The 23,390-nt window shown below is 42.5% G+C and overlaps 1 protein-coding gene across 2 annotated transcripts in view; it reads right to left on the bottom strand.

Annotated features, from left to right (window-relative positions):
* Positions 1 to 23,390, bottom strand: part of CSMD3 (CUB and Sushi multiple domains 3) — a 1,174,472-nt gene that overhangs the window by 289,892 nt on the left and 861,190 nt on the right. The gene's annotated exons all lie outside the window — the stretch shown is intronic.

Raw genomic sequence — 23,390 nt, 5'->3', positions numbered from 1 at the left:
TGAATGGCCTTGATTATGCAGAACTCCCATACAGGATAGCCCCCTGGCAGAGTTGTGAGACAGTGCCTTTCCCTCTCTGTTTACAAAGAATATAGTTGCTGTGTTGTTTGTTAGCATTAACAGATTTTTTCGCACAATAGGTGGCTGAACAGTTTGGGCAGAGAGCATGTAGCTCCCCAGTGTTAAAATGAGTCCTCAGATTCTGTAAAGACCACAAATCTTGAGTTTTCAGGGTACCCATGTGTGCCACCCAACCTAGGGGCTTTCACGACCAACATAAGAATTGGTTGTGGGGAAACAAAGTGAACTTCTGTTCAAACTTGCTGAGAGAGAACAAAATTACCTCTGGTACATGAACCACTCTGTCTAGATAATGCTGACTGGGAGCATATACTGATGCTAGCCATCCCTGAAGCCTCCTGAGGCATAGTCTGGCATGCTGTGCTATGTAGGTACATGCTGCTATGTGCCGCAGGAGATTGAGACAAGTGTCCAGGATGTGCTTTTAGACCAGACCCTGGAGCACTTGGAACTTTGACTGAAGCAGAAACGCCCTGACTTTTGTAGAATCCAGGAGTGCTCTGATAAATTCTATTCTTTGCACAGGTTTCAGAATTGATTAATCCAGACTGAGTAATAACCACAGTTCATTGAAGGCGGACTGTATTAAAGTCACACTGGACAATACTTGAGACTCAGCCTGCTCTCACTAGCCAGTTGTCCAGTAAGGGAATACATGGATTCCCAACTTCCTAAGATACACAGCTACCACGGCCATGTGCTTTGTGAAAATGCAAGGGGCTGCTGAGAGGCCAAAGAGAAGTACTTTGAATTGAGAGTAAGTTCCATTGACTATGAAACTGAGAAACTTCTGGTGGTCTGGGTGGATCACTATACGAAGGTAAGCATCTTTGAAGCTGAGGGCAGCATATCAGTCCTCTTGTTTCTGAGAAGGAATAATGGAAACTAGGATAACCATGCAGAACTTTACCTTCTTCACATATTTGTTTAAATCTTAGATCAAAAATAGCACTGAAACTGTTTTTTCTTTGGCAATAAGAAAATAGCAGGAATAAAAACCTTTTCCCCAGAGGAACTTCCTCTATGGTCCCTGCTGAAAGGAGAGATTGGACCTCCTGAGAAACAAATTGAAGGGAATAGCCCAGATCCATCCTGCCTACGACACACTGATCTGATGTGATGTGAGTCCAAGCAGGGAGGAAGTGGGAAAAATCAGGGGTTCTCAAACTTTTCTTGCTGAGGCCTCCCTCAACATGGTATAAAAATGCCAGGGCCCGGTAGGGAGGTGAGGGGGAGCATGGGGCTGTGGGCCTGGGGCGGGGGGGGGGACCCTATGGCACAGGCATAGTTTTACTTAGAATCATAGAATATCAGGGTTGGAAGGGACCTCAGGAGGTCATCTAGTCCAACCCCCTGCTCAAAGCAGGAACAATCCCCAATTAAATCATCCCAGCCAGGGCTTTGTCAAGCCTGACCTTAAAAACTTCTAAGGAAGGAGATTCTACCACCTCCCTAGGTAACGCATTCCAGTGTTTCACCACCCTCCTAGTGAAAAAGTTTTTCCTAATATCCAACCTAAACCTTCCCCACTGCAACTTGAGACCATTACTCCTTGTCCTGTCCTCTTCTACCACTGAGAATAGTCTAGAACCATCCTCTTTGGAACCACCTCTCAGGTAGTTGAAAGCAGCTATCAAATCCCCCCTCATTCTTCTCTTCTGCAGACTAAACAATCCCAGTTCCCTCAGCCTCTCCTCATAAGTCATGTGTTACAGACCCCTAATCATTTTTGTTGCCCTTCGCTGGACTCTCTCCAGTTTTTCCACATCCTTCTTGTAGTGTGGGGCCCAAAAGTGGACACAGTACTCCAGATGAGGCCTCACCAATGTCGAATAGAGGGAAACGATCACGTCCCTCAATCTGCTGGCTATGCCCCTACTTATACAGCCCCAAATGCCATTGGCCTTCTTGGCAACAAGGGCACACTGTTGACTCATATCCAGCTTCTCGTCCACTGTAACCCCTAGGTCCTTTTCTGCAGAATTGCTGCCTAGCCATTCGGTCCCTAGTCTGTAGCGGTGCACTGGATTCTTCCGTCCTAAGTGCAGGACCCTGCACTTATCCTTGTTGAACCTCATCAGATTTCTTTTGGCCCAATCCTCCAATTTGTCTAGGTCCCTCTGTATCCTATCCCTACCTGCCACCGTATCTACCACTCCTCCTAGTTTAGGATCATCCGCAAATGTGCTGAGAGTGCAATCCACACCATCCTCCAGATCATTTATGAAGATATTGAACAAAACCGGCCCCAGGACCGACCCTTGGGGCACTCCACTTGATACCGGCTGCCAATTAGACATGGAGCCATTGATCACTACCCGTTGAGCCCAACAATCTAGCCAACTTTCTACCCACCTTATAGTGCATTCATCCAGCCCATACTTCTTTAACTTGCTGACAAGAATACTGTGGGAGACCGTGTCAAAAGCTTTGCTAAAGTCAAGAAACAATACATCCACTGCTTTCCCTTCATCCACAGAACCAGTAATCTCATCATAGAAGGCGATTAGATTAGTCAGGCATGACCTTCCCTTGGTGAATCCATGCTGACTGTTCCTGATCACTTTCCTCTCGTGTAAGTGCTTCAGGATTGATTCCTTGAGGACCTGCTCTATGATTTTTCCGGGGACTGAGGTGAGGCTGACTGGCCTGTAGTTCCCAGGATCCTCCTTCTTCCCTTTTTTAAAGATGGGCACTACATTAGCCTTTTTCCAGTCGTCCGGGACTTCCCCCGATCGCCATGAGTTTTCAAAGATAATGGCCAATGGCTCTGCAATCACAGCCGCCAACTCCCTTAGCACTCTCGGATGCAACGCATCCGGCCCCATGGACTTGTGCACATCCAGCTTTTCTAAATAGTCCCTAACCACTTCTTTCTCCACAGAAGGCTGGCCACCTACTCCCCATGCTGTGTTGCCCAGCGCAGCAGTCTGGGAGCTGACCTTGTTCGTGAAGACAGAGGCAAAAACAGCACTGAGTACATTAGCTTTTTCCACATCCTCTGTCACTAGGTTGCCTCCCTCCTTCAGTAAGGGGCCCACACTTTCCTTGGCTTTCTTCTTGTTGCCAACATACCTGAAGAAACCCTTCTTGTTACTCTTGACATCTCTTGCTAGCTGCGGCTCCAGGTGCGATTTGGCCCTCCTGATTTCATTCCTACATGCCCGAGCAATATTTTTATACTCTTCTCTGGTCATATGTCCAACTTTCCACATCTTGTAAGCTTCTTTTTTATGTTTAAGATCCGCAAGGATTTCACTGTTAAGCCAAGCTGGTCGCCTGCCATATTTACTATTCTTTCGACACATCGGGATGGTTTGTCCCTGTAACCTCAATAGGGATTCTTTGAAATACAGCCAGCTCTCCTGGACTCCTTTCCCCCTCATGTTATTCCCCCAGGGGATCCTACCCATCAGTTCCCTGAGGGAGTCGAAGTCTGCTTTCCTGAAGTCCAGGGTCCGTATTCTGCTGCTTCCCTTTCTTCTACTTCTATTGGGAGTTAGGGGGGGCAAGGGCTGGTGGTCCTCAAGCCAGCTCCACATAGCAGGGTCCAGGGAGGGAGCTCCACCTCCACCCCCTGACTCACTCAGAAGGCCACCCAGCCTGTTCGGGCTGTGGGGGGACACAACAAAAAAATATAACTCAAAAGGGGGACTCAGTTCAAAAAGTCTGAAAACCGCTTAGGGTGCAGGGAGGGGGTAGCTAGGGGCTGTGTGAAGTGAGGGAAGTAGCTCAGGGTAGAGGGTAGCTAGGGAGAGGGTAGCTAGGGGCTGTGTGCGGGCAGGGGGGTAGCTCAGGGTGCAGGCAGGGGGTAGCTAGGGGCTGTGTGCTGGCAGCAGAGTAGTTCAGGGTGCAGGCAAGGTGCAGCTACTGGCTGGGTACGGCGGGGGTGGGGGGCAACTCCCAGTGTGGCTCCCAGCTTCAGCTCCCGCTGCTCCTGGCTTGGGGGGAGGTTTGCCGGCTTCAGACCCATGTCACTCCCGGCTTGCGGGGGGGGGTTGGGGGGGGCTGCCGGCTTCAGCCCTGTCCCACTCCTGGCTTGGAGGGGGGGCGCCGGTTTCAGCCCTGCGCTGCTCCCGGCTTCAGCACTGGGGCACAAGGAACCAGGTTTCAGCCACGGGGCTCGCCAGCCCTCCCAAAAAGGGCTCGTGGACCTCCAGTGGGCCGCAGTCCCCTGGTTAAGAACCGCTGGGATAGATGATTGGCAAAGATATGGGTAGGTATAGATATGCCTGCAGGAACAGCTATATTGCCCTAGAGCAGTGGTTCCCAAATTTGTTCCACCGCTTGTGCAGGGAAAGCCCCTGGCGGGCCACACTGGATTGTTTACCTGCTGCGTCCGCAGATTCAGCCTATCGCGGCTCCCAGTGGCTGCGGTTCACTGCTCCAGGCCAATGGGAGCTGCTGAAAGCAGCGCGGGCCGAGGGACATACTGGCCTCTGCTTCCAGCAGCTCTTATTGGCCTGGAGTAGCAAACCACGGCCACTGGAAGCCGCAATCGGCTGAACCTGCAGACACGGCAGATAAACAAACCAGCCCGGCCAACCAGGGGCTTTCCCTGCACAAGCAGCGGAACAAGTTTGGGAACCACTGCCTTAGATAAAACTGTCAAAATGCATGTTTAGACTGGGGTGCTTGTTGAGGGGAACCTACTGTTGCAGAGGAGTTGCGGGAGGTGGTCACCTTCTATACTTCCTGCCCCATTTTCTAGGCAGGTCTTGGGGCAGAGGTATAAAGTTCTGATACCCATGAACCTGTAGGAGCCGGAACTGCACTACAGTGTTGCACTGGAATCTTTTAGGCTAGGCAGCCTATCTTCTGTATTTTCCAAACAGAGAGAGGGACCTTCAAAGGGCAGATATTGCATGGTCTGCTGTACTTCAGAGGGAGACCGGAAGACTGCAGCCACGAACATCTCATAAATATGGCAAACACCGTGGATCAAGCTGCTAAGTGTGCCACATCCAAGATGTCCTGGAGAACTGTCCTTGCCACCAACTTGCCCTCCTCTACCATCCGACTGAACTTCTGCCTGGAGTCCTCCAATAGCCTGTCTTTAAACTTCATGATGTTTTCCCCCAAAGTGAAGTCATAGCAACTTTGAAGAGCTTGTTGTTTGGCAATTCTAAGTTGCAGCCCTCCAGCTGAATAAAGCTTATGACCAAGTAAGTCCGGTGTCTTTGAGATTCCTTACTCTTTTGTGAAGACACTTGGGGCCACTGACTTCCCCTCTAATTAGCTACTCAAAGGAGGGCGACCACAGAAGTTTTTGAAGCCCTTAGAAGGGGCATAGTATGTCCTCTCTGACCTTTTCACTGTAGAGGGAGGAAAGAAGGGGTCTGCCAGAGTATTCTGATCAGCTCCAGAATCAGGAGCGCCAATCTGGAGGGCCCTGCTGAAGATAACATGTCCACTAGCTTGTGGAATTTCTTGCAGACATCTTGCTCCTTACTTTTTAACGCCAAGGCCATTCCTGTAAGTATCCTGTAAGTAGTTCTCCGTGAACCTTGTATCTGCTTGTGGCAATGAATTGCTCACCCTCCCTATAGCCTCACCTGGTGATGAGGAAGAAGATGCACTCGGATGCTGAGGAAATGAATGGTTGGTCTCTTGCAGCAGAGGAGCTGTCTGAGAAACTTCTAGCTGCTCAGTATCAGTCCTGGGCATCAGAGAATGTTGTCTGCAGTGCTGATAATCTCAGTGGAAGCCAAATCAGATGGGTGAGGGGAGGTCCCAGCAGGGAAAGGGACACTCCACGAAGTCTAAAAATGCCACTGACATAGTAGAGATGGGGCCCATTCTTGCACAGGCCACTGGAGATGTGCCCACTGCTGGGCGCACTGTGACACACATGGATCCAAAGGCTCTGATGAAGGATATGCGTCCCATCTGGCATGGGACAAAAAAGACCCCAGCTCCAAATCTGAAGATGACTCCAAGTCCTGCAATGATGGTGGAGCAGATTCCAGGTGGACAGGAGATAGATAAGCTGAGTCTGGGGCTGGCAGATCTGGGGATATTAACAGTGGTTTGCCCCTGGAATGAACTGGCCTCTTAGATACCAGATGCAGAGAAGGCATCAGTACTGCATGGTCTTTCAGAGCTGGTGTAAGAACTGCAGTCACCGGTACTGGCTGAAACACTTCCTGTACCACTTGGGACACCAGTACCAAAAGTTTGAGTAACTGTCTAGTGGCTGTGTCTGCCTCCAGTGTTGTCAGTAACAGAATGGGGTCTTCAGTTTGATGTCTTTGCATAGGAACTTAAGGGGTCAGCCTCGACGAACCTGGCAGAGGTTCTCTAGAAGAATGCTCTGGGGAATGCTTCATGTCAAAGTCTCTCCCAAAGTCTTTGCCTCTAGATGACCTCCGTACCGACGATCTTGTTGGATGGGAAACTGAGTCCTTGGAAGATCTCTGTCTCTTCTTTTGGTACCAGAGACACAAATGAGGTGCTGAAGCCGTCTCAGGTGGCGCGCTCTGTACGAAAGATGAGGATTTGACCCAAGGTGTCTGGACACAGAGGCTTATGATCTATACTTAAACCAAAACCTCAAAAGGACAATAAGATATAGTGGATGAGTGAGTAGGGCATTTTTGTATTGCCCTATTAATGTTGTATTGCTAACATTAATCACAAATTTTAGCAAATCATTTCACTTCAGATGATGGTGTAACAGTTCTGTAACATATACAGTCTCTGCTCTTTCCCATAACTGCTATAAGTAGACAGTGATGAAGAGACTCTGAGGAGGTCATCTAGCTCAACTTCTGTAAGACTCAAAAGAACAGTTGTTTTCTTCTGATGCTGGTTTGGTAACAGCAAACAGATAGCTTTGTATCATTTGCCAGATATACTGTATGTGTGGATATATAGCCAACTGAAGACCTTATTTAAGTCTGATAGCTCTGTGTTTATTTCAGAGGTGCACATTCTCATGCACTATGGATGTCAGCTTTCAAACAGTTTCAGGAGGTTAGCAGCAAAAACCGTCTTCTCTTAATTGTGATTTTTCTTTGTTTTTTTTTTTTAATATAAAATAAACTTTATTAAATAAGACAATTTAATACCTTCTACAGGCATTGTGTGATAATGGACTGTAAAGTTAAGAAAATCATTAATATTTTATAGAATTTTTAAAAAGTAACACTTAAAAATCAATCTATAATTAGTTTTTTGGGGGGAAGCCCTCTCATTAAAGGTATTAGTTATTTTACATGACTATTGACCACAGGGTTTGACCTGATAATTACTACATTATTTTAAGTTCGCTTGAGTTGAAAGATAGCCAAAACGTGGGGTAGAGCATACCCTACAATTTGAGAAAGAAGGTAGAAGTTCAATATCTTGCTCAGAATGCACTCAAGATAGACAATGTTTGTGTTCTCATTGCTAGTTAATAATCTTCCTCTATTAACATCACTGAGACAAATCTTGGGAGGCAAGTTAAAGTATCCACAATTAAATATTTAATTACTGGTATCTTCCATTGTCCCCTTATTACTTACAAGTGTTGGAACTGTACCTTAAGAATGGTTTTATATTCTCTGCATACGAGAAATTATAACAATATTTTTTTTTTGCTTTCTTTTGATTTTCTCCATGTCATCTTATATTTGGATCCATACGGTTAATCAAAGATTAAGTTCCTAGGAGATTTTTAAGTGCATTGCTTCAATCTCAGTCTGTAGTAATGCCAAGAGGAACTGGAAACATTACATTATCAGAAGCTGCCAATTTCTCTGTATCTTCCACCACTCGAAATCAGGACTCCTAATCGTACTCTCCAAGAGACCCAAAATATGCTCTGTGCATTATTATTGCAGTGGAGAGTATTTGCTGCACCTTAGCACCACAGTGAACAAATGCTGAGGGAAGGATAATGAATTGAGCTCTCCCTGAGCGATTCTGCAGGGCTGAGATCAAGGGAGCAGAGTTAAGGCTGTGGACTGGGTTGTGTAGGAAGTATTGCCTGAACTCTGCATTTCCTGGTTTTCCAGTATTTGTGTTTTGTTTTTCATTTTTACAGTGTGTGTAAGAGGATCTTAACTTCTCATTTTCTAGTTTGCCAAAGTTTGAGTTTTGTTTTTGAGAATTAAACTGTCCTGTTCTGAAAGGACTTGAAGAACACAGGACACTGGTGAGCTCTTTAACCCTACTTCCATGTTAACAAAGTTTTGTGTGTGTTTATAACATCTCACCAGAATACCTATTATCTGTCAGGACCATCTTTCGTGGAAGAAGATGGTCCATTCTTTAAACATAAACTTAGGGTAATTGTAACTCACACACCTCCTGGGTGTGGTGTTCTGTCCCATTTAATGAGACTGAGATCACTTAGCGAGAGATTAAGGAGACTGCTCTACAGCCTTAGCTAAGAGCCACGTGGTTTTTAGCTCATGCACTAAGCTCCAGAGGTCTCAGATTCGATCCCACCTGCCGACAACCGGGGTCTGTCAGTGTTACATAATCTTGTGTGTTCATCTGCATAGTGATGGAGAAACATGCAATCTTCAAAGCATAGACAACTGTTTTGTTTTATGTGATTACCAGTAAAAAAAAAAGTAATACATTTAAATGCTTCAGTCATGTTATATCTTCCTGAAAATCATTATTTAACTGTCCTTTGCTTTATGAACGTTAGCTAGTCCTTAGAATGTATTAAAGTGCTTCTGTCTGGAAATTATTTTTGTTATTTGAGTCACTCCATATACACTCAGCTCCAATAGTTGAACCTATAAATCTGTTTCTTTATACTTAAAATTTTTGGTAATAAAATGTGCTTGCTTATTTACATTGGTTGTCTTACTCCAGGTGTCCAGCTTATTATTTCCTAAGTAATATTTATTTCTGTGCATCTGAAAAAATCCAGCTACATTTTCTATCATAAATAGGAACTATTATACTGTTTCAATGAGAAGTCTATCTACCAGATGCTTCTGAGAAAGGAATAAGAAACTCTGCAGTAGAAAATTATAGCATAACCTGATTGAAAGGGAAGTTAATAGTTGCTTTATATCCAGATGTATAAGGGTGAGTATCCCTTCTTTAAAAAAAAAAAGCCTCTCTACTGTGATGCTGAATGTTCTCATAACTCATATAAATGTGTAAATCATTTCAAATTATACTTTGCTCTTGGACTCCATCATATCTTGTGGTAAAGAGTCACACTGGCTAATTGTGGTCTGCATAAAATGTTCTTTTTTTTCAGTTTAAAATATGGTACCTTTCAACTTCATTGACTTTCACCTTTTTCTTGTATTAGGAGATTAAAAAAAAAACACTTTTACCTTCTCTGTGTCATTCATCATTGTGTATGCAACTACGATGTCCTCTCTGATGTAAGCAGTGTCAGGGTGAGCTCCACCCTGACATCTGGTGGTGAGGTGTGGCAAGTTGTGGAAAAAAAACTTCAGGGGCCGATCTCATTTGCATAGGCACACCCACCCCGCCTAGACTGAGGCCATAGCTGCCCAAATGGTCACTTTGGCTGCTGTGGGATCCCCAGTGTCTCTGTTATTGGGGCAGGAAGAATAAATTGTTATTACCCTGACTATGGGAACTGTGCTTGGAACTGTACTTGGCCTTTTGTTATGATGGAGGGACTCACCATCAAGGGTCATGGGTTCCAAAACTCTGTGAATTGAGAGAGGCTGGGGACAAGTATTAATACTTGGTGGCATGGGCCCCTTGGTGAGGGCCTTACATGCTAATTGCACTTCCTCCTCTCTCCACTGTGGAATATCAGAGCTAATTTTGATTTCATTAGAAGTCTAGTTACAGGCTGCTGAGCTCATTTTGGGCTAATAGTGCACCAGCACTGAGGCTCCCCTACTACAAGCTGAATTCACCAAAGAGGTGAACTGACTAAGAGCTGAAATCACTGAGCGTTGTGTTAAGTAGTGGGAGAGCCTGAAGATATATTGTGGGGCAGTTTGCGGGACAGCTGGAGTGCCTTGTGGACAGGCTGGTGGAGCAGTTCGTAGGACGGCGGGAGCTGCTGGTGGGACGCGGAGCAGTTCGTGGGACGGCGGGAGCTGCTTATGGGCTGCGGAGCGGAGCTGAGCAAAGGAGTTCGTGGGGCAGCTTGCGGAGCGGAGCAAAGGCCTATGGAGCTGTGGGGCAGTCAGCTTCAGATCATGTAAGGTGCCTCTTACCCCCGTCCCATCTCCACCCAGGGTGGGAGGTAAAGCTCCGCAGATAAACTTTCGAACTCTGGGGCTGCCCTGACCAGGGACAGAGACTTTTGGGTCATTGGACTTTTGGGACTTTGGGTGATTTGGGGTTGCTGGACTCAAGAACCAAACGGAAAGGACATGCCCCAATTTGCTTGGGGTGGGTTTTTTTGCTCATGGGTTGTGTTATGAATCCTGTTGGTGGTGTTTCCCCAACATAATGCCACATTGTTTCTCTCTGTTATTAAAAGGCTTTTTGCTACACTCAGACTATGTGCTTGCGAGAGGGGAAGTATTGCCTCTTGGAGGCGCCCAGCGGGGGTGGTATATATTTGTCCCAGGTCACTGGGTGGGGGCTCGAGCCGGTTTGCATTGTGTTATTGGAATGGATCCCCTAGATATTGAACCCAGCCCTTGTTGCTGCCAACTCTGACGGGCAGAAGGGTTACACTTATTTATCTTCATGCTAAATTAAGCAGACACAACTCTTTTCAAACTCTCCATGCCTCTAATCATTTTCTCCTTGTGTCTCTGAGGTCCCTATACTTTTTCTGTCTCTCTTCCTCCAACTTTTCTTCCCCTACCATTTTTAGGCCAAAATATCAACTGTAAGGCTACAATTCTGTCTCAGATATTTTTAGTAACAATCACAGACAGGTTGGGGGCAATGAACAAAATTTCTCGGAAGCCCGTAAGCTGTCCCTGATTTTTACTCAAAATACCCTGGCAGGAGAGGAAGGGACAAAGGGCTTGCAGCTGATCCAGCCCTGCTGCTCATGGGCGGCACATAATGGAGACTGGGGGAGGCTAAGCATACCCAAACTTCGGGCTGGCAGGATGGGGGGCAGTAGCGGATTTGGGGCCCCTGGAAAAATATCCCCCCACCATGGCCGGGGGCTAGAGGAGCTTTTCTGATCTCGGGGCCACAGCGGGTGAGGGGGCAAGGAGCGAATGGGCGGTGGAGCCTTGGGGGGAAGAGGAGGCATGGGGGTAGAACGGGGCAGAATGGGTGGAATGGAGATGGGGCGGAGGGTGGAACAGGAGTGGGGATGTATAGGAAGGGGTGCAATGGGGTGGGACCATGGGTGGGGCGACAGGCCCAAGGGGGGAGAATAGGGGAGGGGAGGGATTCTGGGCTCAGAGCTCCAGCCAGGGCCGAGAGCTCCACTGCAGTCCCGGATAAGGCTGAGAGCTTGATCCCGGTGTGGGCCGAGATCTCAGTTCCTCCATGTGGCTCCGACTGAGGTATCAGCCCCACTCCCAACCCAGCCAGGGCCATACGGGAGGGCTGAGATTAGGAAGGAGGGGCATGGCTTCGGAGAGAAGAGGTGGGGCTCTGGCCAGAAGAGGCAGGACAGGGGGCTAGCCTCCCCAAAGGGAAGCTTCACCCGCTGCCCATGCCACCGCTGCTCCTGCGGCTGCAGCTGACTGCTGCTGCTCCAGCCTCACGGGGGCTGGCCCAACTCCAGTCACTGCTCCGGCAGGCTGGGGACTGCTGCTTGAGTAAATCCCTGGGGCTGGCTGTTCCGGCAGCTGCTGCTCCAGCAGCCCCTGGGCTGACAGTTGCTCCAGCCCTGCCCCAGAAGAAGTCCCATAGGTCCCGGAAAGTCATGGAATCTGTGACCTCTGTGACTGAATTGTAGTCTTAATTATCTGTAATATCCTAGTGGGAAATATTTTTCCCAGCTAGATCTAAAAATATGAATAATTTGGGTGAAATTTCACTTATCTTAGAAAAGAATAGCCCCAGATAGGATTTTTAGATAAATTAAATTACATAACAAGATGGTCATATGATAGAGGGATACAATCTATTCAAACTATATGTTTATAATTAAGTATTTTAATGTTTGTGAAACTAAATGGGAATAAACTGATTTTTAAAGACATACTTTTTTATATTGTTTTCGCCCCTCATGGTGTTACTAAAGGACAGAGTTAAGGTTATTTAGGTTCTTTAACTGTCCTTTTACACACCTTAACATTGGAGGAGATGGCCAAATTCCATATTCAGTTATGGTGTGTAATCCAAGATATACATTCAGGACAGTGGAATGCTCATGGATGCCAGCAGAAGGTTTGCATAGCGACAAAAAGGAGAATATGTTTTTATGTAATAACTAAATATTCAGTAGTTATTCATTATCAGTTCAGTGCGTTGTCATGATAATCACTAGTGAAAACTGTCTCCATTTTAGACCAGCTGTGTCTGCCCTTCGTTTGATACCATTTCCTTATGATTAAAAGAAATCCAAACATATAAAACCTGTGTTTTCTGGGTCTGTAATGGTTGGTTTGGGGGATCATTACAACATCTTTGTAATACTCTTTAACCTTAAATTACTTATTTGTACTCTCAACCTTAACTACATTTTATGTCAGGGATTTTTTTTTCATACCTGAACCCTAAATAAGAAACCAAAATAGAAGATACTGTGCGATATAGCTAATGGTTTGAAGGTGTGTAATAAACGGGATCTATGCATTATTACCAACTAGTACTCTATGTCCACTCACAATGGCTGAATGATTTCTGGAGAATTAGTTTCCTGAGTTTATCTGACCAGACTGAGAACAGAACATTAATTAGCTGCCCTGCTTTGATGACTACTGACTGCTACCGCTTAACCCTATCTATACTCCTATGTCTTCCCATCTTTTGGCTAGATTAGAATGTCATCAGAATTTATAAAGCTACAATGAATTCAGAGTATTTTTCACTAACTAGGAGCACAATATTCTGCACCAACACATCTGTTCTACGAAAACTGCAGGAAACTCTCTGAACCTATAATCATAGAATCGAGGAAGGGACCTCGAGAGGTCATCTAGTCCAGTCCCCTGCACTCAAGGCAGGACTAAGTATTATCTAGACCAATGGTTCCCAAACTTGTTCTGCCGCTTGTGCAGGGAAAGCCCCTGCCGGGCAAGGCCGGTTTGTTTACCTGCCGCGTCCGCAGGTTTGGCCGATCGCGGCTCCCAGTGGCCATGGTTCACTGCTCCAGGCCAATGGGAGCTGCTGGAAACGGCAGCCAGTATGTCCCTCAGCCCATACCGCTTCCCACAGCTCCCATTGGCCCAGAGCAGCGAACCGCGGCCACTGGGAGCCGTGATCGGCTGAACCTGCGGACACGACAGGTAAACAAACGAGGCCGGCCTGCCAAGAGCTTTCCCTGCACAAGTGGCGGAACAAGTTTGGGGACCACTGATCTAGACAACCCTGACAGGTTTTTGTCTAACCCGCTCTTAAAAATCTCCAATGACAGAGATTCCACAACCTCCCTAGGCAATTTATTCCAGTGCTTAACGTCCCTGACAGGAAGTTTTTCTTAATGTACAACCTAAAGCTCCCTTGCTCCAATTTAAGCCCATTGCTTCTTGTCCTCTCCTCAGAGATTTAAAAAAAAAACAAACAATTTTTCTTCCTCTTCCTTGTAACAACCTTTTTTTACTTGAAAACGGTTATATCCCCTCTCAATCTTCTCTTTTCCAGACTAAACAAACCCATTTTTTTTTCAATCAGCACAGAGTAGAGCAGAAGAATTACTTCTTGTGTCTTGCTTAAAACACTCCTTCTAATGAATACCAGAAGGATGTTTGGTTTTTGTGCAACGGTGTTACACTGTTAAGCCATAGTTAGCTTGTCATCCACTATCATCCCCAGAACCCTTTCCGCAGTACTCTTTCTTAGGCAGTCATTTCCCATTTTGTATGTGGGAAACTGATTGTTCCTTCCTAAATGGAGTACTTTGCATTCATCCTTATTGAATTTTATCCTATTTTCTTCAGACCATTTCTCCAGATCATTTTGAATTTTAATCCTATCCTCCAAAGCACTCCCAACCCCCTCACAGCTTGGTATCATCCACAAACTTTATAAGTGTACTCTGTATGCCATTATCTAAATCATTGATGAATATACTAAACAGAACTGGACCCAAAACTAACCCCTGAGGGACCCGACCTTATGCCCTTCCAGCATGACTGTGAACCACTGATAACCACTCTCTGGGAATGGTTTTCCAACTAGTTTTGGACCCACATTATAGTAGCTCCATGTACATTGCATTTCCCTAGTTTATGAGAAGGTCATGTGAGGCACTATGAAAAGCTTTACTAAAGTCAAGATATACGACATCTACCACTTCCCCCGCATCCACAAGACTTGTTACCCTGTCAAAGAAAGCTGTCAGGTTTGTTTGACACTATTTGTTTTTGATAAATCCATGCTGACTGTTACTTATCTTCTAGATGTTTGCAAATTCATTGCTTAATTATTTTTCCATTATCTTTCCGGGTACAGAAATTAAGCTGACTGGTCTGTAATTCCCCTGGTTGTCCTTATTTCTCTTTTTATAGATTGTCACTATATTTGCCCTTTTCCAGTCTTCGGAACTCTCTCCCATCTTCCATGAATTTTCAAAGATATTCGCAAATGGCTCAGATATCTCCTCAGTCAGCTCCTTGAGTATTCTAGGTTGCATTTCATCAGGCCCTGGTGACTTGAAGACATCTAATTTGTCCAAGTAATTTTTAACTTGTTCTGGCCCTATTTTAGCCTCTTCTGATCCTACCTCATTTTCACTGGCATTCACTATGTTCAATGTCCAAACATCACCAACCTTGTTGGTGAAAACTGAAACAAAGTCATTAAGCACCTCTGCCATTTCCACATTTTCTGTTTTTATCCCCCCCCCCCCCCGCCCCCGCTCCCATTGAGTAACAGGCCTACCCTATCCTTGGTATTGTGAAAACAGTACTCATTCATCAAAGTTGCAGCACTTTAAGGATACCTTTCTATGAAAGACCTTCTGTAAATAGTGCTAAGGACTGTTTCTATCTACAGGAAACATACAACAGAAAAATGTGAATGATGACTCTACACAGAAATTCCCTTCCATCTGCTTCTGGCAAACAAACAAATCCAGTGCGAACACAGAATAGTCCGTATCTAAATCAATTACATAATTTATTTCATGTTTTGTAAGTGCTTTATCCCCAAGTTAACAAGAAGCAGTACAGTACCTATTCTCTACAGTACAACAGCTGTGCACTAGTCTCAATATGACAAAAGCTACATATTACATTTTTATTTCTTATGAGCAGCATTTTTTGTCAAACTAGCAGCTTTGTCTGTCCACACAGCAATGTTCCCTCTAATTTTTGACAGGCTGTGTGTGCAAAAAATTTCTTCTGTGCAAATTTGTGTGCGCGCGGTGTTTCGCTGTGTGCACGGGGTTTAGGATCTGTGTGAGCGTGCACATGCGCACAGCTTAGAGGGAACAGTGCCACACAGACATCTGGAACTTTATAACTTTGATATGCAAGTTTAATTTTCAGATTCATTATGATCTTAGGGGATGGGGGGGGAACTGCTACTAAAAAGCAAAATACATACATAGCCTGAGCTATTTCTCCTTCCTTCTTAAATTTCCTTCATTAAATTATGCTTCCAGAAAAATGGTGATGGAATGTCAACAGAAAATAAACCATGTACTATTTTATAATATGTTGTGTAAAACAGATCCCTTTTAGATCTTGGAAATTTGGATACTCTGACAGCTAATATTAAAAATGATACTTGTAACAAATTAATTTTCTTCATTTCATGTTTTACTTGCCATTATATTACATGATCATATTTAATGGGAGTTTGGAACAATTTCGCACAACATTTCCTATTCTGTAAAATATTATAAAGCATTATTGAAATCATGAATCAGGCCCCAAAAACCATGATATTGACTTTAAAATCATGAGATTTTTGAAATTATTTTAAATTATCATCTTTTTATTTTTATATTTAACTTTTTTTTTCTTTCAATCTTTAGGGTATACTCTAATCACGTTTTCAAGCTTTTTGCTGCTAGCATACAGAATTGATTTTTATTATCACCTATTATTATTATTAGATAAGAGTTGAAATTCTTCCATAATCACTATATATATATTTCCACCCATACACATCAATGAAACAAGTATGCTAAAAGATGTTAATCTTGCAAAATCCAATGTTAATGAATGCCAGAATTTGCCCTTTTTGTATTTATGCATTTAAAATACAGTCTTCAATTAAATCGACAGATACTGGTTTTTTTCACAGGACTTTTGCTTCATTCAGTGAAAGTGTTGACTACTTTCAGGTGCCTCACTAGAGAAATCTAGGCTCACATTTTAAAAGGTATTTAGGTGCATAAAGATTCAGATAGGCACCTAGCGAGATTTTCTAAAGTCGCTAGACACCTAACTCCCATTGAAATCAAAATCCCACTAGGTGTCTATGTGAAACTTTACGTGACTAAATATCTTTAGCTATCTGGCCCCTTGAACCTGACTTTCCAGAGTACTTAGCATTTTAAGAATTGTTTAGACAATCATCTGTCAGAGATGGACTAGGTACACTTGGTCCTGCCTCAGAGCAGGAGAATGGAGAAGATAACCTCTCTAGATACCTTTCAGTCCTACATTTCTCTTATTTTATAATTTTAATAACACTTTGTATGTTCAATGCATAGGTCCAACTGAATTCAGTTGCAGTTGTGTGTGCTCTTCTGCATTTCTGGCCATAGATGTCTCATGTTGGGCACCAGAAAATGAGGAATGCATAATTAGTAGCTAACTGTGATAATTTTGGTTGAAGTGTTTGGCTTGAATGGTTAAACCCAGATTCACATAGGAACTCAGTGGCAGAGGCAGAATCCCATTCTTCAGAGTGGCATTCAACTTCCTTAACCATGAAGCCATCCTTTGTCTTCTGTAATCCTGGGCCTTATTCACTACAGCTTCCAATTTCTATAACAAATAAGCCAGGGGTCTTACAAACAACAGCTTCATTCACTCCCAGAGCACAGTCTGTTCTGTGCTTTGAATGACACAGAGGTTCTGTGGGGAAAATAGTGTGTAATAATGTAATTAAAGAGTGTATCTTAGAGCATATACAAAAGGGATTTGAATTAAGGATATACAGACAACCCTAATTCTAGCATTTCCTAAACTTTTGAATGCTTGACTTTACAAACAATATATTTTTTAAAAGAAAAATTGAATTAAAACCCCCAGAAATTCCATCATATGGAATCATACTCCACTTGGACCATCATCGAGGTTCTTACCTTTAGAACCACAGTAGAGACGTCTACCACTTGAGGTAATGAAGTAACTGGTAGCATTAGAATGTTCTTATCCTTTCTGTGGACCTGCCACTACAGCAGGACTTGACACACACTTTGCCAGTGAAAACAACGAGGAGTCCTAGTGGTTTCACATCTCTTGCTGACAGCAGAGGAAGACAGAAATTTATGACTCCTGGGTTCAATTCCAGGATCTGGAGGGGAGTGTTTTCTAGCAATTATAGAACCTTCTGTCCCTGTATCCCCAGCTTATCTCTGCTCCTAGCCACCCATCCCAGGTCCTCCTCCCCCCGCCCCGACTTTTCTGCTCCTATCCAAACCCCACCCCACAAATCCTGCTCCCCTTCTGCTGATATCCAAATTCCATCCCCACCTCTTAACTCACCCCTCTTTGTGTGCCTATTACCCCTCTTCCCTACTGTTCTTATGCACCCCCAACAGCTCCTGTCCACTGCTGCTTACTACTATGGTTTGGCTCCTGCAACCTGATTTCCTGGTTCCTCTCCAGTGTGGCAGCTTCTTCCTCCTCCACCCAGCTTGGGCACCAGCATTGTGAGCATTGAGAATACAGGAGAGTCAGTCTTCCTGCTCTCATTCCTGTGTCTGGTAACACAGCAGGCCTCAGCTATCAGGAAGAACAAATGTAGGGAAAATCCTGTTCATCCCCTGCATCCCTGGATTGGCACATGCTTTGTCACTCCGTAGGGACAGTGCATACATGATCCTGTGATCACATAGGAGTTCTACTGGGATGAAGCATGATCTGAGCAGACAGAATACTTAGATATTTTAACTGCCAAACTTAAGTCTTTACTAAGCATGTTTCATTTTCCCTAACTTTGTTCTTGGAAACAACTGAACTGGTTTAGATGAAACTTTCAAAAAACAACAACCACAACCACGCCCCACTCCCCCCATCTTTGGCAGACACCTCATATGTAACATTTCGGCCTGAATCATTAAATTGTGGCAAAGTTATGAGGAACGGAAAACAGAGTCTTATAATATAAAGTGTCAGGCAGCTTTTCTACCTGCACCACATAAAATAATGTTTGATTCTGATCTCAGTTACACAGGTGTAAATGAGATTTGTAATTGAGAGAATTGTCGTAATTCTAAACAGACGTGATGTCTTAACTTAATTGTGTGTGTGTGTGTGTGTATGTATATATCAATATAAATGCGTATGTAGAGATAGAGATATATAAAGTTTTTATAAAAGGGTTGATTTTCAGAAGGACAAATGTAAGTCAGTAATTGTTAGACATCTAACAGTTATTTGTGACTTTGAAACTCTGTCCGTGAATTGTTTATGTATAAATAAATAATAAAAAGACAGCAGTTTTGGATTTGGGATAATAATGTATGTACTTCTGTTGAATTCTAGAATGAAAGAGATACAGAAAATGCAAGCTTCCATGTATCGCTTTGTCAAAAACATTTGAAGATAATATAAAATTCAATGAAAATTCTGTTCTGTTTCTTTCATAAGCAACATTTGTCGGGGTGAAACTACGTGTCAGATTCCATCTGGAGTGTATTATAATATAGTTGGGCATTATTAAAAATTATAATTCGTTTATCTAGGAACTCAGTCTCATCTTTAACTATCAACCTTAAGTAAAAATTGAGCTGAGAAGTATTTTAGTATAATGCCTATTTATTACTTGCTTATATTTGCCTGCAGCAGGGACATTTCTCCAGTCTTAATGATCCTCTGTATTTTAATTGGTAATAAGGGCCAAAATAATAATATTTTGTTCAAGCCCTTTTACAGAATGTGGCATAAAATACTATATCTTGCTATGATCTAGTGATGCAAATAATGTGTTGCAAATATGGTCATTATTTCAAAGAAAGGTGGTGGGTAAGTACCATAGTTGCACTATGTAAAAACACAATAAAAGTGCCACATTTAGAGCTTCTAATTAAATAGGTAATTATTAAATAGGTAATAATCCAGTATTGCTGAGGAAGTTATCAATTGTTTATTGGCACATTTAATGTTTTATGATATAATAAAATAAGCAATTTATTTAAAATAAGAAAAAAATATTTAACATGTTTATAGAGCCTTCCACTGAAAAGCGTATCAAATATAACCCTTTACAGGATAGATACAGTACGTATTCTCCCCATACTACAGGCAGTAAAAAAAAAACTAATACATAGAAGGTTAGGAACCTACCCAAGATCATTCAAGAGGTCAGTGTCAGAGCAAAAACTAAAAAACAAAACAAACAAACCTCCTGACTTACAGTTGTGGTCTTTAACCACTAAACCATCAGAGCTACCCTTAAGTTCTATAATTGTGTATAGGTTTGTAAGGCCCATGAGACTCAGAGTTACAAGACCTGATTTCTAGCACTGGCACAGTGATTCCCTCTGAGACCTTGGATGGTGACATGACTTATCTATAGTATGTGTGTACGTATGTACATACAGAATAGGGCATATACCTGCCAGGATCCATGCCATTAATAAAACAATTGATGAAAATATGAAGCGTCTACAAGGTTATAAAAGTTGGTTTTGGTTTTTCCTTGCCTAACTCTCCCTTGTAGAAATGTCAGCCTACTATTAAATCTTCTATTTTTAGGGTGTTATAATTCAGAAACCCCCTTCTCTGATTCACTTTGATTTTTTTTTTTTGAGATATTCTAGCTGAATCCCTATAATAATCTGTGGTCCTGGTGCTTCATACTACACCATGGCACATAAGTTCCTGGAAACAACATCTATTTTGATAAAACAGCAGGCTCTGTTGATTTTCATTTTTCATCAGGTCTTAATGCAGTGTTCATGAGCATATCAAGAGTAGTGATGATTTATATTATTATGGGTATAATGTAGGCCATGAAGAATATAATTTAGCACTTCCAGAAAGCCTTCCACCCAAAAGTGTATTACATATAAACCTCACAAACCTCTATGAGGTAGATATGGTGTATATATCCCCCATATTACAGAAGTGGGGGGAACAAAGCAAAAAAAAAAACACACCCAAAAAACAGGTATATAGAAGATTAGAAATTAACCCAAGCAGTGATTAGCCATGAAGCAGCCTGTGCATGAACATATTTTAAATTGCTAGCTACTCCCATGGGTTGAAGACATTTGGATGTCAGGAGTCAAGGCTTTCAAAGATACAAATTATAGACTTAATTGAACTGAATCGGACAGTCTTTGCGCTCACATCTGATGGTGATTCCATGCATTCTTCTCAGTAAGATATAAGGTTTTCCACTGTGCTGAGCACAACATACTAACTTTTAAACAACTGATATTAGCCAGGCAAAAGTTAAAATATTATGTAATGCTGAAGAAATTATTTCGTAAAATTGACAAAAATCATTATTTATCAGCTTTCATTTTATGAATGTTTCATCTGCATCCTTTAATCATATCCTGTTCTTAACAGCCATCATCAAATGCCAAATGGCTTACTGTGTTAGACTGGATAATCTTTGCATGGATTCATAATAGAATGAGACCGTGGACTTGGTTCATATCCCACACCTATTAGAGATGTTTCAAGGACATTTGAAATAAGGTTTTTAGTCAAAGGCAAGTCATATCGAATGCAGAGAACCGTTTGAGCAAAATATTAAAAAAAAAACAGAAAGAAAAAAATCTATAAACCCCTGATTGCAAGGTTTAGATTACAAGGAAATAATTAGAGATCATAAAAAAATGTGATCAGATGTATTGTGTATCTGTACTGAAACAACGTTAGCTTTACGAATGCAACTTCAGATCTAAAGCTGGCAGGACTGAGAAGGCCCAATTTTTCTCTGCAGCCGAGCAAAGCTTGGGTGCAGTAAAGAATGGATCCCCATCAGTTCCCAATCACAGCACCCTGATTCTCCTCTGCCCAGTCCTGGTGACAACTTAAAGCTTCCATTCCTTCTGTCTTCCTCTTCTCCCCCTCGCTCCATGTAAGTAAATAAATAAATTTGCTAATTTTCTTACATAAAATTACCAAAAGGTAGAACTCCTTAGTCATCTGTTGCTAAAATAGATCATACTGCACCACAAGCAAAGTAACAGCTATAGGATAAGGCTTTAGCAGTTGGGAGGAAACCACTATGCTAACCAAATCTGTATACTTGAACAGGCCACGGAGTTTAGGCACAACTGACCAGAATAAGGGTAAGTGCCTCCCACTGGGCTTATCATTTGGCATCATTCTGGTGGCCAGAATCTATGCAGGGATGTCAGGGTAATATGGGACCTAAGTACTATGCATTCTTGAAGGACCTTAAGGTCTTCAGGCAACCTAGAGAACTAGATTTGGTTAGCATGAGCAAGGACTGACCATCACCTACCCGATGAAGTGAGCTGTAGCTCACGAAAGCTTATGCGCAAATAAATTTGTTAGTCTCTAAGGTGCCACAAGTACTCCTTTTCTTTTTGCGAATACAGACTAACATGGCTGCTACTCTGAAACCTCTATTATGAGGGTGTTTTTTTAATAAAATTGCAGCTTTTCCTCCCAAGCAAAAAAGTCTCTCTCTTTATTACAAACATGCTGAATTAACCCCCTCTGGAAATATGGAAGATTTTGAAGCTGTTACAAACCATTAACAAGAGTATAGCAGCACTAATGACCACAATTATAGCACCATCCCTTCTACCCAAGAAACACTTCTCTTTCTCTCTCTCTTTCTTAAACTTGAAAAAAAAATCCCAAGTGTCATTTAAAAACAAAGAAAGTGTTTGCTTGGAAGAAACTTCTGTTTACTCTACACTTCTCCATGTTTCCCAAGCTGGAACACATTTTCCCTACAGAGTTTATTACGGCCAGTATTCCACAGCATTAGCATCTTGTGAAGTGAAGTGAAGACTGGTGTTTTAATACTGGGTAATCCTAAAAATCGTAGGTAGTATCCCTAAATCCTTACGCTTCATATCCCTTCTTTCATCAGTCAGTATTCACTTTTTTTCTATTTTGAGGTCAGTTCATCATCATCATCAACTTCTCCTCTTCCCCTGCCCCCAGAGTTCTACTTGTTCATAACATCACACACACATAAAAAGAGACAAACACTGGTAACACATATTACTATTTAGCATATATGCATTTTGGGTGGTAATAACAATTTAGCATTGTTGTCCCTACAAAACACGCAAGACTCAAGTAATGTGTCAATAGGTCAAGTTCAGACTTAGTGTGAGGGGGTTGAAATTCAATGGATTCATACCTCCTTACAGCAGTTCTGAATTTAGCACAATGTCAGCAAAAAGATTCAAAATGAGACACTACAAGCTAACAGCATGGGGAGCTTAGATCATGGATATTTCATTTTCCGTTATGTAATATAAACTATATTATCCAAAACCTCAATTTAATAATTTAGCATTTTTGATGTAAATAATGTAATTTAATTAAAATTTAAGTAACACCAGAAGGAGAGACAGTTTTTGGGTCCAATGGCGAAGGACATGTCAAAGCTATACTGTCTTGCTTTGTGTCTGCCAATTGTTATGGAGAGTTAGCACCATACTGGTAAAATGGACCCCATATTTAAAGTCTAACCCTGCAAACACATATGCACATGATAATCAAGGGAGTACTGCCCATAATGTATTTTCAATTTTTTAGATTAAATTTTCTTAGAAAATTCACATGAAATATGTTAAATAACCAATATAATATTTTGATCATAAACAAAAGTGTAGCAATAATGTATTAAGTATCCTAAGAACTATTATTTTAAATACTATTAAAATTAAGAGTATAAGTTGATGATCTAGTTAAGCAAAAATCATTATGTGTACATAATATTCTATTCTACCATACATTTGCCAAAGACTGATGAGATCAATAACAAATGTTTACCACCTTGCATAGTATCACTGACAATCGTCGGTAGTAATTCTTTGCTGCTGTATTCATCTGGTAGCACTAAGTGAATCAGTAAAATCCCCACATCTCTAAACATTTGTCAATTGATATTATATTTACTCTTTCATACAGTATTGCTTATGGTACACTGAAGAA

This window comes from Chelonia mydas, chromosome 2, assembly GCF_015237465.2.
Source record: "Chelonia mydas isolate rCheMyd1 chromosome 2, rCheMyd1.pri.v2, whole genome shotgun sequence".
Lineage (NCBI taxonomy): Eukaryota > Metazoa > Chordata > Testudines > Cheloniidae > Chelonia > Chelonia mydas.
The sequence above is the reverse complement of the archived record's forward strand: the minus strand, read 5'-3'. Positions and strand labels throughout refer to the sequence as shown.